Source organism: Suncus etruscus, chromosome 10 (assembly GCF_024139225.1).
Source record: "Suncus etruscus isolate mSunEtr1 chromosome 10, mSunEtr1.pri.cur, whole genome shotgun sequence".
NCBI classification, from domain to species: Eukaryota; Metazoa; Chordata; class Mammalia; order Eulipotyphla; family Soricidae; genus Suncus; species Suncus etruscus.
The window spans coordinates 3,956,448-3,972,451 of record NC_064857.1 but is presented as its reverse complement, the minus strand read 5'-3'; positions in this window follow the sequence as shown (position 1 = coordinate 3,972,451).

The window sequence follows — 16,004 nt, the reverse complement described above, 5'->3', positions numbered from 1 at the left end:
TCCTTCCTTCCTTCCTTCCTTCCTTCCTTCCTTCCTTCCTTCTTTCCTTCCTCCCTCAATTCCTCTCTCCCTCCCTTTCTTCCTTGAGAGAGGAAATGTTCCACAGTCATTCTCTTTTAAAGCTGCTTGTCAGTTATGACTAATATTACTATAGCAGTTCTGATCACAATTTTCTCAAAATAAACTTGGTATATAAATGCCAATTGGCAGTTAAGAATTATCAAACATTTTGCTTCTTTAGATAATATTTATGTACAGCTCACACTGGTTCATTTACCACTGCCAACAGTGTGACCCATGTTTTCAAAAACACGTTTGCCTTATTTCTGAGATGGAAGAAATAATCTCCTTCATTAGTACTTATTCAATCAAGAAATTGAAGAGTTCCAATTCTGCAAATTGAGACGAGTACTTTGCAGTTTTCTTTGGTATTCTCAGCAACATTTATCTGTTAACTCCTGAATAGCTTACCTAAATGCTTGACATTATGATGCTGCATTGTAAAGCCTGGATCAGGTTTATTATAGACTCATCACTTGCTATGCTACATGACCTTTGAAAACTGCTCCCCTCCCTCTCATTTTTCTTGTATTTAAGATACAGATTATGATGCCTTGGGTTTACTCCAAGGACTACTGAAGACAAAAATGATTATGATGTATGATGCTTGGGTAGAAAGATCAGCATTGCCTAGTAGTTTTCCCTAAAGTATACCCAGATTATACTCCAGTTTCATATTTTATTTCAGTAACACTTGTCATTTTAATAAATTCTATGTATAGTGCTCTACTTTGTATATTAGTCTGGGGACATTTAAGATCAGTACATAGTATGATTGATCTTCTTGCTATTTTCACTCTTAATTTACTAGGACTTAATTAGCTATGAAAGTTTTGTCTTTGGTCATTGATATTAATTTTCAGGGCACTGATTTGTTTTAACATTTATCATTGTACAAGAATGGCTTTTAATGTAGCTTTCTGCTAGAGACAGATGCATGTAGTATTTTAAGCAATCTTAAAATAAAGTAATATTTTAAGGAATCTTAAGTTAAATGAAAACACTAGCAAAACAAAAAATAGCTTTCTAAATATAATTTTATATTTTCTCATTATTTAAATTTCTAAAGGATTTTTTAAGAATAGGTTTTATATTTAAAAGCTATTTTGAATTAAGAACAAAATTAAGTAACTTTGAGTAATTTCCATACATGCTATCTTCCAAATGTACTTACTCCCCTTTTACTAACATATCACACCTGAATAGAACTAATAATAAACTAATTATTTTATATTAACACATTAATTTCACTCAATTAATAGTTCATATTAGGATTTCACTCATTATAGGTCTGCTAATTCTACAGGAACAAGTAGTGGAGGAATTTGAATATTTAAATACTTATATTTAAATATTTTCAACTAATCCTCCCTAAATGTTTCAAAACTGTTTCCTGATCCATGTCATTAAAAAGTTTACAAATGAAAACATATTTCACACTTACTTTTCAGTTACATGATAATCCTTTTTTATGTGTATATATTTAATATTTTATTGCAGTCATTGTGAATTACAAATCTTTCATAGTTGTCTTTCAGATGTTTAATGACATTAATTAATTAATTAATTAATGAATTAGGGCCATTCCCACCACCGGTGTTGAACTCTCTTCACCAGAATTCCCCTCATGAATCCCAAAGCTTCACACCTAGCCCCTGGACTACAAGTGTAACAGGTCCATTTTGTATTTAGCTTATTATAGTTTGGGTCTCTTGATTCTGTTTTCATTGACTTTGATTTGGATATTTAGATCGGACCTCTTTTTTTTTTCCCACTCAATATTCCTGAGACCACTTGGCCCCTGGGTCCATACACTTTTTTTTCCCCTTTTCTCAATTTGTCAAAAGACATAAAAATATGAGACAGAAGAAAAGTGATTCAAGTCTACGAAAAGCAAGAGCCCCTATCTAGAATATAAGTAAAATTAAAAGAAGAAAAAAGAGAAAAAGTGGGGTGGGAAGACAAGCGAAGCTTTTTTTTTTTTTTTTTTTAAATAGGCACGTCAAATGTAAATCAGAAAGAAAATTTCATTGGCCTACAAGATACAAGGGTATCTCTGCCCATGAAGCATACTGTCCAAAGACCACCTACAGGTTCTGGACATGTTGGTTGTCCTGCCCCAATGTCTCTCTTTATGATTCTAGAAAAATAATCTGCTCAGTCACAGTTGACAAAGCCAGTCTTCTGTAGTTAGAAATCTTGGCTTTTGTACAGGTCCTAGGTGAAATCTAGGGTAAAGTCTTTCTTTGTGGTCCCAGGAAAAGTTCTGCTTAGTCATGGTTGTTGTAGAGAGTCTTTTGTAACTAGAGATATTGGTTCTTGCACAGATCCTAGGGCAGAGCGTCTTCTGATTTTATCTCACTGTTGGCTGGAGAGGTAGGGAAACCTGCCCTTAGATCAATTTGTTGCTGTTTCCTCATCATCAGGGTGTCTTACCTAACAATTCTTAACTGATAGCACATAAAATTATAAAAGAGTTGAATTCATTTATTGGTTGCTATTGAGTCCACAATTTCACTATTAAGAAAAATAATTCTTGGTTCATCTCCTTCTAGAGATAATCCTAACCAGTCAGTTTTGGAGCTGTTGGCAGATAGATAAAAGGTTTTTTTGTTGGTTTGTTTTTGTTTTTGTTTTTATTTTGTTTGTTTGTTTTTGGGCCACACCAGGTGATGCTCAGGGCCTACTCCCGGCTATGTGCTCAGAAATTGCCCCTGGCTTGAGGGACCACATGGATGCCAGGGGATCCAAGTGGGGTCCATCCTAGGTCAGCCATGTTCAAGACAAATGCCCTACTGCTGCCCCACCACTCAGACCCCAGATGGATTAAAGTTTTGTTTAGCTTTACTCCAATTTTGTGGTCTCATCCTTCAACTCCAGACCTTCTTTTAGGATTTGAAGCATGTGACCAGTCAGACCACCGAAGTAGCAACTGTGACGTACAGACTTATACTACAGACCCTACTCATCGAACACATTCAAGCAAACTAGCATTCCCTTGCTATTTTCTCCTCTCTTCTCACTACTTTCTTTTTCTTTTCTTTTCTTTTTTTTCTTTTCTCTTCTCCCTTTCTTTCTAATGTATTTTCTCTTTTCTTCTTTTCTACCCCTTCCATATACTTTCCCCTTTCCCCCCTTTGGAAATCTAACAATCCCTTCACCCCTCAATCCTATCCAGACCTCCCACCATATTGAAACTCTTCACCCTTAGTTCTTAATCCATTAGGCATCAAGACTGACCTCCTACCCCAGTGAACCAGCATCCAGCACCCAAGCGAAGGGACACCCAGTCAAGCCCACACCTCGCTCCCTGCAAGAAAAGGCAACCAACTCCCCTGCGGACTCATGCTGCACGGACCTCCTTACCAAATCCCCCTACCGTGGACTGTTACTTAAAACTGAACTTAGCTCTAAAAGTATCCCCAATGCAAGAACTCTTACAAGACCTCCCTGCCGTAAATCCTTTGCCAATCTCAAGAAAGCCAGGGGAAGTGATGGAAAGGTGCCATCCTAAAAGACAATGGGGAAACCTATACTTCCAACATAAGTATAAGACCGGTATTGCACCACCTCTTTACCTGCTTTTCCCCAAAAGTAAGGTAGTCTCATGCATCACATGGTTCCATTAATTATTTTGTTAATTCATTTTTTAAATGTTTGTTCTACATATACATATGTGAGCACATATACTTTTATTCCTATTTTTATCTTGTTTGGATGTGTGACCTGTTTCTGTTTTCTTCTCTGTCCACTCACAAATGCACCGACAATATAAAGTAGCACCATTTCTCCCTGCAAAGGCACACTAAAATAAGGGGAAATCTTACACATAAAAAAGAGCTCTTGTCTACTAGAGATAAGAACTCATACTTGTTTACAATAGAGGGATATCTCCCACCTTGAAAATATGTCACGCGGACCCAACTTAGACCTCAGGTGATTAGACACCATCCGTCCAGCCTTGAATCCTGGATCCCAGACATAGAATCGACACAGTTCTTCACAACAGCTACAGGAAACAAATCCCAGCCGGGACATCCTTAATACCGTTGGGCCACCAACAAGTGCCAACTCTAATACGATATCCTGACAACAAAGAAAATGGGAACAACTTGACCTAAGAACAGGTTATCCTACCTCACCAGCTAACGACAAGACACAATCAGAAGACTTGTCACCCTTTGGTCGGTCCAAAAGCCAAGATCGCAATTTACAGATGACTGGCTACTAGAACCATGACTGGACTGAATATATTTTGAGACCAATAAAAAGCCCTAGTCTAGATTTGAAATACAACCCACACAACCACCATGGTCCCCAGTTCCAAAGGTCCAGCAGAGACCATAGCAACGGAATGGGGCTTCTGGAAACACAATGAAAGACGCTATCCTAGGTTCCATCTTAGGATCAGTGCAAAGACCAAGACCACCAACCACAGAAGATGGATTAAAATGACACTGAGGGAACAGAACTTCTAGAACCACAAAGAAAGACTTCATCATAAGTCCCACTCCTGGACCTGTGCAGATACTGAGATCTCTAGATACTGAGGTCTTATTTCATCACCCAGGATGGAGCAGAAGTCTTCCAAACACCATGAAAGCACCACCGGTAGAGTAAATGAACCTGAACGGAGTCTATAATTAATCCCGTGACAATATACCTCAAGGGTGGAGAAACCCCATAGAGTTTAGGCCAAGTAAATTCCTTTTTGAATGACCCCAATATTTACTGTGCCAGTGCAGGAGGGGAAAAAAAGGCAAAAAGCACAAAACATTTTTTATATTTTATATATTATTTTTCTTCATTTATTATTATTATTATTATTATTATTATTATTATTTTGTTTTGTTTTTATTTACCTCTCTACTTTTTGTCGATTTCTTTGTTTTGGTGTGGATATTGAAGTTGTTGTCCCCATTTATATTTATATTGTATTTTTTTTCTTCTTTTCTTTTCTTTCTTTAGGTGCTCCACCATGTTTTTTTTTTTTTTTTTTTTTTTTTGGTTTTTGGTTTTTGGTTTTTGGGCCACACCCGGCAGTGCTCAGGGTTTACTCCTGGCTGTCTGCTCAGAAATAGCTCCAGGCAGTCATGGGGAACCATATGGGACACCGGGATTCAAACCAACCACCTTAGGTCCTGGATCAGCTGCTTGCAAGGCAAACGCCTCTGTGCTATCTCTCCGGGCCCTCCACCATGTTTTTTTAAACTCAAAACCATGGCTTTTTTTGTGGTGCCTATCGTCATCACTGGAGTGCTCACTGGATATTTAACACTTCTTTTTGTACTGTTGGGGTGTTTCACCTTTTTCTCCTTCATCTCTCAAACCGACGATGAGAGCCTCTAGAAGGATTCCGCCCATTTTCGGCATATTGGACTTTTACCCCAGTTTATTACTTTTATCTTCTTCAAATAAAACCACATAACTTGAACTATATAGTCCTTCCTTCCAGTTAGAGGGGGAAATAAGGGAGGCACCAAGACCAAGACTACTAAGTAGTAAGCTAGGTACAGAGGGGACCACATATTCTCGCAGTCCCTGGGGTGAGGGAGGAGGATATGGGAGATAGGACGAACACGGAGGTGTAGGGATGACAAATCGGTGATGGGAACCCCCCTGATTTTATGTAAATATGTACCTATAATATTATTGTCAACAATATGTAAACCACTACGATCAAAATAAAAATTACATTAAAAAAGAAATGACCTAATGTTTTGTATGAAGGATTTTATGGAAAAGGAGCATAGATGCTCTAGACTCATGTTACAGTGCTCTTAGAAAATGGAACCTTTAGAGATTACAGGAAATCAAAGCTTTTCCAAATGGAATTTGAAATTATATGCATAATGGTTTTCTCTGTGTTCTGTAAATTGAGAAACTTTGTCTTTTTTTTTTTGGCACTTCAGTATTTTTGATGTTTCATGGCATTATGTTGTAAGTTTTCTTCTCTGTAGTAGGTATTCTCTTCATGCAGACAGGAAATATTAAAGGTCAGCTAGGGGACCCCAAAGCTCTCCTTCAAGTGAGCAGAATTGAAAGGGTTGAGGTTAAGTGACAAGCAGATCTCTACTGTTAAGCACTCTTGACATGACAGGGAGACCATAGAGATGGAATGGCCTGGGACAATTGGAGATCTTCTAAGAGTGTTTGGATCTGCAACACCTGGCCACGGCCTGGGCTCTGCTCTCAGCCTCAGGAAAAGTTCTGAATATCAGAATCTCTCCCAACCCTGGAGAGGAGTGGAACAGATTCCCTTCAGGACACTCCTACAGATGGTAAGATGCCCAAGGCCATCTTCAGATCATCATGCTGACCTGAGCTTCTCATCTTTACATAGGCCAAGCCTGGGTAACCCTGATTTGACAGGTAAAGAATTGATGCCTTTATTGGTAAATCACCTTATCTATCCTAGACCAATCCCCAGAAATTCTCTGTAAATAATGGGATGCCCCAAATGGGGATTTCTCCAGTCTTACCCAGTTTATGCAAAGGAACAAGCCAAGTTTATTTTAGTCATGTGACAAGGTTTAATGTGAAGGTGGAGAGAAAAAAACTATTTTTCTGTAGCTGATTGAATTAAATGCATTTTAGCAGGTCTATCTTAAAACCAACTCCTCTCGGGTAACCTATATGGAACTGTATTACTGGTTGTAATAGACTAGTTATAAGGAACTGAAGACTGTAAATGCATTACTAGTCTGGCTAGAACTTTTCCAGGGAAAACTTATGCTGAATAGAAGTAAGGAGAAGTATCTCAGAGCTGTATTTATAGCTGTTACTGAACCCAGTGGAAGATCTGGGTCTTCTCTCCAGGCAACATATGTCATAGTAGGGAGCATATGCTTAGGAAGACTGGCAATGTATCCTCACACAGATGCCAAATATGCTCAGCAAACAGGTACAATGCTATGATTTGGTTTCTGTTTTAACTTCCCTGTTATCATTCAAGAGGGAGCTCTGTACTTTGAATGATAAAGAGGACTGTTACTGCTCCAGTGCCTGCTCAGTTTAAATAATATTATCCTGTCTAATTGATTTGATCTTTTTCAGGTGTTGAAACTGCCTCCCTCTCTGAAGTTGCTCTCCAGAACAGGAAGGGACTGGACCTACTTTTCTTGAAGGAAGGAGGGATATATATGACTTTGGGGAGCAATGTTTCTATACTAACAAGTCAGGGGTTATCCTTGAGACACTGCAGCAGGTGAAGGCTAGTTTGCAGGAGCTGGAAAGGCGATGGAAAGATTTTGCCACCTGATATGAACAGTGATTTGTTCACTCATCCTGGATAAACCTCCCTGATTATGCTACTTGTACTAAGGTCCCAGTATTTGCCCACAAGTAGAGACAAAGTTGAGGAACCTCAAGGAGAGTCAAAGATTTGAGTCAGGTTCATGGAAGTGGAGGGAATATGGGGAACCAGGTTCTGAACAAGGAGGGGCACCATTTTGTAAAGGCTGCATGGCAGGCTTCTCTTAGATTTTGAACAGAGGGATGCCATTTGTAAGGACCACATGGTATAAGCGACAAGTCTATTTCCATTAACACACACCCCAAGCTAACTGATTATACCAGGTAGCCTAACGAGGAAGGGCACAAGAGAGCAGTAGGAAGATACCACTAGACAACAGCCAATTATTTTAAAGATCATCAAAAGGCTAAAACCTCCCTATATCCTTTCCCTAAATAATCCTCTTCATCACCTTGGGCAGGGTTCATCTCCTAGAGATGACCCTAATTGGTCAAGTTTTTTTCCATCTTTTTTTAATGTCTTTATTTAAACACCTTGATTACAAACATGATTGTAGTTGGGTTTCAGTCATATAAAGAACACCCCCCTTCACCAGTGCGACATTCCTATCACCAGTGTCTAATTGGTCAATTTTGAGGCTATTGGCAGATGGATTAAAGTTTTGTTCAGCTTTAAAAAAATTATTTTAGTAAAGAGATTTCCATGACAAATAAATTAAAATTAGAATAACTCATTTCACTATGTGGAAGACATAATTCTCGTTTTGTTCCTTTATGGAAGTTTAAAGCTACAAATTATATAATACAAATTAAAACCTGTCATTTACAATATATTCAAATACAAGTAAGTTATCTGCATTATAGTAATTTTCAACTTGAGAAAAACAGCAATTTTAGTTAATTGATTATAACTAATTACAACATAATATTCAAATAAATCTCATTCATGTATTTTAGATTGCTTTGCTTTTCAAATTTTATTGTTTCTGAGGAAAACATGTGGCATGAAATTGTACCACTTGGATGTGATTTACATAATTGTCATGACTGATAATTATTTTCAGAATGCATTGATTTTGAAAATGCATGAGCAATGATTATGTTATATTTTCTAACTTTTTATATTAGTAAATCCATATGAAGCATTTTTTCCGAGTTATATCTTTAATCAGTAAAAAGACTGTACTTGTTATTCTTAAAGAATTGAGAAAGAAGAATGAATAAAATAAATTTGATTCATTTCACAAATTAAGCAGGACATGTTTTCTTTTCTTTTTTTGGGGGGGGGGGGTTGGGTTTTGGGCCACACCCGGCGGTGCTCAGGGGTTACTCCTGGCTGTCTGCTCAGAAATAGCTCCTGGCAGGCACGGGGGACCATATGGGACACCGGGATTCGAACCAATCCACCTTTGGTCCTGGATCGGCTGCTTGCAAGGCAAACGCCACTGTGCTATCTCTCCAGGACATGTTTTCTTAATGTGTTTTTTAACATGTTACTTTTTTGCAGAAAATTGAAAAAAAAAAAACTTTAGAAATTACTTTAAAATTTTATGATTTCCACCCTGTTGTTGATGTTGGCTGAGAAATATAGAGGAATCATCTGAATAAAAGAAAACAGTTATTGAAACTGAAATATGTTTTAATTCATATTAAGTGTCTTCAAACTCTTCCATCCTATAAAATTATTTCACCTGAAATTGACCCAAAGAAATTAAGAGTAAACTAGTTATTAAAAAGCAGAAAACTTGCCTACACAAGGATCATTTTCTTACTTTACCCTGCTTCAAAGCCTAAAAATAAGGGTAGTTTGTTGTCTTCATCCCATGCTTTACTTGAAAACTTAACCATTACTTGTTTCAGTTGCAGATGCTCTGTACCTCAGCAGACCAGCCCACAAGAAATTTATTGTACCCACTTATGTTCAATCTACTCTTCCTAAAAACATGCTTCTTTGTTCTCTTACTCTTAAAAGCCACTTCTTGTGACTAGGGAGACAATATGCTTACTTTAAGGGCACAAGTCTAGCATCTTCAATTCTGTGGGCTTGTTTCCAGTGAAGCTCTTTCTTAACTCATCATTCTTTTCAGTTAATTGGCCCTTAAGTGATAGTGTTTAAAAATCTACAACAATGTCATTTCTGAACTCTGAGTCAAACAAAATGTACTTATTAATATTAAATGATACTCTTCAAAGCACAACAGGTGTAAAATCTAACCAAAAGATGGTTCTGTCAGAGGACAGCGTTAGAATGCAATGGAATGAATGTCATAGTCAAAATTACAGATTAAATGTTTCTGGATCAGGAGATCAGTCAATGGAGTACATGTTTTTCTTTGGAATCCAGGTTGAATTTCTGGTGTTGTATGATGCCCTGAGCTCTACTGGGAGCAACTCATAAGCCCTGAGCAGGGACTAGCACCTGAGCATCACTGGGTCTGACTCTAAACAAAATAAACTGATAGTTCTATAGCCTAAGTTCATTGTCATTTAGAATACTGGCACTCTAATATTATATTATATGTCCATAACATTAATACTTTAGCTACTGCAAATCATGGCAACTTAATTAAAAATCTACTAGTAGTAAATTCTCCCAAGAGTATAGGTGATCAAATTTAACCCATGTTCATTAAAAAAATGCAGTTTAGTTTGTAGGAAATTGTAAAAGAAATTTTAGATTTTTCTATGATAAATTCTGGTAAGATGTCAGAAATATATGAAAAGTCAACTCTGTGGAAATAGAAACCACTTGGACATAAAACATTCTACCACCATATAGTAGGGCTCCAAATTTCTTGGTTCTTTTGGCTGGACAATTAATTATAGCATTATTAGTTGGACTAGCAAAGAAAAATAAAATAAAATAAAATAGCATATGCTTGAAGAATTTAGATGGATATTGATTCAGAAAAAGGAGACAGTAGCACTGAGTAATTGAGGAAAGAAAAGAAGAGAGATTTTATGTAACAAGAAGGGATGACTTCCATTTTCTACTCTGAGTAAATGGGTTAGACGCAGGGGTCTCAAACTCAATTTACCTGGGGGCCGCAGGAGGCAAAGTCGGGTGATCCTTGAGTGCAAAGTCAGTAGTAAGCCTTGAACATCGGGGGTGTGACCCAAACAACTAAAACAAAACAAAACGAAAAAGATTCCTCTAGGGCAGGGCCACAAAATGTTGTACGAAGGGCCGCAAAGGGCCTGTGGGCCACGAGTTTGAGACCCCTGGGTTAGAGTGATAGTATAGTGGATTAGGTACTTGTATTGTGTTCAGCCATCCTGGGCTCAATTTCTGGCCCTCCATAGAGTTCTCTAAGCCAATCAAAAGTGATACTTGAGTACAGAGTAGGAGTAATCTCTATGTACCACTGGATATAGCTCCCCCCCCAAAAAAAAAACCAAAAAAATAAAAATACTCTGTGAGTAAAAGTATGAGTTTCTCAGAAGATTTATATATCAACATGTATATGCATTACTATATGTTAGGGTCCTGAATCCCAGAACAAGAACGCACAATTGAACTAAAGCAAAGCAAGACTTTATTCCATCAGCCACAAGCTCCGATCTGGCTAGCTAAGGTCACCTTCAAGAGGTGCCCCCGCCTAGGGTCACAAACCGGTTTATATTGGGAGGGGATGAAGAGATTTTTAGCTTCTGAGGATCTTTAAAAATGATAGGCTGTTGTCTAGAGTATCCTCCTACTGTTCCATTGTGTTCTTTCTAGGAAGGCTATCTGGTATGGCCAGAGGTCTTGGGGCAATGATAATGGAAACTTGGACTTGAGAAAGAAAAGTCTAAGAGATACAAAAAGGCATCCCTCCGGTTCATAATCTAGGGCCCTCCAAAATAATAATGTGTATATGATAATGGTATCCTTCAAGGTCATGAAACAGAAGAGACAAAGGGCAAAGGACTGAGATAATGACAAAAAAATTGTTCTTGGGTCAAGTAACTCTTTATAGACTCTAATGCTTTCACTGCTCAACAAAATAATCTGCTTTTCTACCATTATAGTAATGAGTTTTTCTGAGCACCAAAACCTGTGCTGAACTTTAATTCTCCATACCAAAGTGATGCTTAATAAAAGTGGTCTAAACAGGACTAATAAAAACCCTTTAAACTCCTTTGGTGAACTGAATCTCAGACCTTCCTCGTAAGGTAGGTTATAAATATTTTATAATTATTTCAACTATAAATAATCAAACCTCAAAATATTCGGTTTGTCAGAATTAGTAGAATTGAGTACTAACAAGAATGAGGAGTTAGTAGTAGAATTAGTTGGAGAAAAAGATAAGAATGATTTCTGGATCAAGTATGAAAATAGATGAAATTCTTATCAGTGCTGTGGATTATTTAGCTAAACTTGTATTATAGAATATGATGCAGGGAGTGCTTTTATTTTTTTAGAGGTTAGGAAAGTTTGAGGTTTTTACAACATTATATATTTTATCAGACATAAAGCCTATGGTTCTGCTATAATGGTTGTTTTTTGAAAAAGAGAGAACATTTCCTACAAAAATAGTTGCATTCTTTGATCATAATGAAAATATTCATGTGTCTTTAAATGGATTGTTTTAATAGATATTTTTCCCACACGTTGACATAATATATGTGAAAGTACTCCACTCGAATAAAAATGCTGTCTGGGATCTATCTGTTCAAAAAAGGATAATTTTTATCAGTCATCCAGTTTAGGAATTTGTCTTCACCTATTTGTTGTATTTTTCTCCACCTTCCATATAAAATAGAAGGTAGGAAGGTAGTCAGAAAAAAGGGCTCTGGCAATGAATTTTGGAAGTAATAAAAAGGGCTGTGATTTTTTTAAATGAGTTATGATCTTAAAGAAGTTACTCTGCCACCAGTTCTTTTGCTAGCACCCCAAAACAAAAGCCAGACTTCCTTTGGAACTGCAGGAATTGGGGTCTGCTAAGACTCTGAATGATGCACTGCCAGCCCAGAGAAAATTAGACAGGCTCCAAGAGGAGAGACTTCAGCGGAAACAAAAGATCTTAAGAAGAATATGAAAAAAGACCACTGGAATTTTAGTCTTTTTCTTTCACAACACCCTAGCAACAGTCTAATCTACATAGAAAAGCCCAACAGGGGCAGCAGGGGAGTAAAAAAGAATACAAATCAACTTTACAATACAAAGAAACATGCATTCTACTTTGCACCTCAAAGGGATTATAGAATCTCTTTATTTTACTTCAAAAGCTCTCTCTAACCTTTCTCTGACAAAGACTGGTTTTAAAATTAGCGTTACCTTTTGTATCTCCACTTAAAGATTTTTTTCCCCTTTTATTTCATTGTCTCTGAAATTCTTTTCTATCAGAATAGATGACAAATATGGGAAACCTTAATGATTTTTAAGAGGAAAATTCTTTTTCCAGAAAATAGCAAACCTGTGCCCTGACCTGAAGTTGCAGCTTCTGGAAAACAGGGGTGATGTTTCTGTTTGTTAAAGATGGGATTCTATTGGCCACATCCTGCATTTTCCATGGTTCCTGCGTTCTTCAGCCTGGCCCAACTCTTTTTCTCCCAGGGATGTATGGAGGTAGGTCATTCTGATAAAAAATCTCTCCCCTAGGGCTCTTAGTGTCCTGAACCTCCCACCAACCAAACCTTAGAAATGGGTTCAATGGAGCCTGGCCTTCTGATCTTAAGAAAGACAGCCCAAGACCTGCAGCTTTCTACAAATGAGAGACAACAATTGCTGTGACCTTTCATTAGAGCCAGAAAAATCTGAGAAAAATTACCTCCACAGCCAACAGAAAAACCTGAGTGCTCATATAATGGTACCTAAGGGTGCGTTTGCCCATGGTTCTCAGGTTTTTCAGAATTTTCCAGAATGAACATAGTGAGTAATAGAAAGGTTGAGACTTAGAGTTAAAAACTAATACAGGGGGCCGGAGAGATACATGGAGGTAAGGCTTTTGCCTTTCATGCAGAAGGTCATCGGTTCGAATCCCAGTATCCCATATGGTCCCCGTGCCTGCTAGGAGCAATTTCTGAGCATGGAGCCAGGAGAAATCCCTGAGCGCTGCCGGATGTGACCCAAAAGCCACACACACACACACACACACACACACACACACACACACACACACACACACTACAAGTAAAATCATTGAAAAGAGAAGAGAAAGTGATGCCTATGGAGGTCCCCAAGTGACCATGTGATGTGGGAAGGAGAAAGGCTCGAGAAAGTAATCTCACTTCACCTCTCTGCACCCCAGATAACTGAGATCTAAACGTGAGCCTTGCTTTGGCAAGGAAAGCAAAGTGAGTACTAGATCTTACCCTGGTCTTTCCCGTCTGTCCCAGAAAATAACTATAGGAGACAAGCAAAGAAGTGAAAATAGGTTTTTGCTCAGGTCCAGAGTAGAAGAACGAGACCACACAACTGGAATAGAGCTTAATAATACTTTAATCAACTGCCAACAAGGCCTCACACTGGCCAGCCAGGGCCACCTCCCAGAGGAGATGAGCCCCACCCAAGGTCCTGAGGAAGATTATATAGGGAAAGGAGATAGGGAGGTTCCAGCTTTCTGATGATCCTTATGATTGGCTCTTGTCTAGGGGTGCCTTCCTACTGCTCCCTTGTCCTTCCCTGATAGGCTACAAGGTATGGCCAGGTAGCTTTGGGCGGGGTCTATGGAAACAGGCTTGTGAAGACCTAGCATGTAGCTTATACCATGTGGTCCTTACAAAATGGCGTCTCAGAATCTGAGAAGAAACCTGCCATGTGGCCTTTACAAAATGGATCCCTCCTTGTTCAGAACTCAGGCCTCAACAGTTTTATTTGGAAATCTAGAAAAGGAAAAAGAGAGAGTGAATGTCCGCTGAACTAGGGCTAGGGCGGCTAGCCCAAGAGAGTCCATGGGCTACTCCAAAGGTGGAGAGAGCTCTGGTACACACTCCAGAGTTGATGTAGGAAATTGATGTATGAGGTAAATTATGAAAGAATACATCTCAAGAGGTGAGATGAGGGTGACGTGTGCTCAGAAACCACAGGCTCAAGCAGTGCATGTGCACACGCATCTCCTTTGTTCTTAGTTGACTTTTTTAGGGCTTTTCCAACCTACCCCAGACAGCCTTTCTAACCCAGAAGAGTCCTATTGCTAGGGTGGTTTCCAGGGAGAAGGGTTGATGATCTTTGATATTCCTTACTAGAACTTTGTTCCTGTTGGAACTTCTCTCAGACAGGGTCCAATTGTGTCCGGGCATGCAGTGGCACTAGATAAGATTTTTTTATATTATTATTATTATTATTATTTTATTATTATTTTTTTTTTTTTTGGTTTTTGGTCCACACCCGGCAGTGCTCAGGGGTGACTCCTGGCTGTCTGCTCAGAAATAGCTCCTGGCAGGCACGGGGGACCATATGGGACACCGGGATTCGAACCAACCACCTTTGGTCCTGGATCGGCTGCTTGCAAGGCAAACACCGCTATGCTATCTCTTCGAGCCCTATTTTTATTTTTTAAATTTTATTTTTATATATATATATTTTATTTAAACACCTTAATTACATACATGATTGTGTTTGGGTTTCAGTCATGTAAAAAACACCACCCATCACCAGTGCAACATTCCCATCACCAATGTCCCAAATTTCCCTCCTCCCCACCGGACCCCTGCTAAATTTTATTTCTTAATTAATTGATTTATTGGTTGTTGGGCCACACGCAGCAGCACTCAGAGATTATTCCTGGCTCTGCACTCAGAAATTGCCCTGGCAGGCTGGGGAACCATATGGGATGCCGGGAATTGAACCGGGTCCCTCACAGGTCGGCAGCATGCAAGGCAAATGCTCTGCCTCTGTGCTATGTCTCCAGCCCCTACGTGAGATTCTTATGAAAGATAAAGTAACTCCTTCAAATCCTCTCTTTTTTATTACATCCCAAGAAGTCACTGTCTTGGGGGTCCCTACCTACCTGCCTATCTGCCTCACAGGTTCACTTCCTGACTTCACACCCAAAGGGGCATCCAGTTTTCCCTGAATCTGTTCTGGCTCCAGTTAATGAAATTATCAGGCCTTGGTCACTAGTCATTTTTTAGACTAGCTGATTTTATTACTTCTTAGAATTCATTGCCACGAGGGACCCTTCCCTATCTACCTGCCTGCCCCAGAAAGAAAAGAAATGTGTCCTGTGGGGAAGAACTTAGTAAAAGACTGAAGAAAACCAGATAAATAGAAATGCCCTCCCAAGGCAATAAGTTTTGGGGGGTGTAATAAAGGTTCTTAGGACTTAATAAAACTAAGAGATAAAATGTTAATACATCACTCTTGTCGCTAGCCCAATATCCACACCTTGTGGATATTGAAACCATGGCTTCACAACTGCAGACTTTCTCCTTCTCACTTCACACAAGCCACCCAGGTTTCCCCACCAACATCAGGACTAAGATCAATAAAGCTCATTTTATGGGAAAGCTGGGCATTTGTGTAGCTTGTCAAGTGACAGGTATGTTATTCAGAAAGCAGGAATCTTACAGAATGGTCTGATTGGTTTCGGTTTCTGGGTTCTTTATGTAATCATTTGCCTCAGGCATTACCCCTCTTAAGACTCCTGTAAATCTAAACTTTGGGGCAGAATATGTGGTCTTGGGAAATTGCTAACTTCTCTTCCTCAGGAAAAGCCTAAGTTTTTTCAGGAATGTTTAAAAGGTACAATGGAGAAAGCTACAAT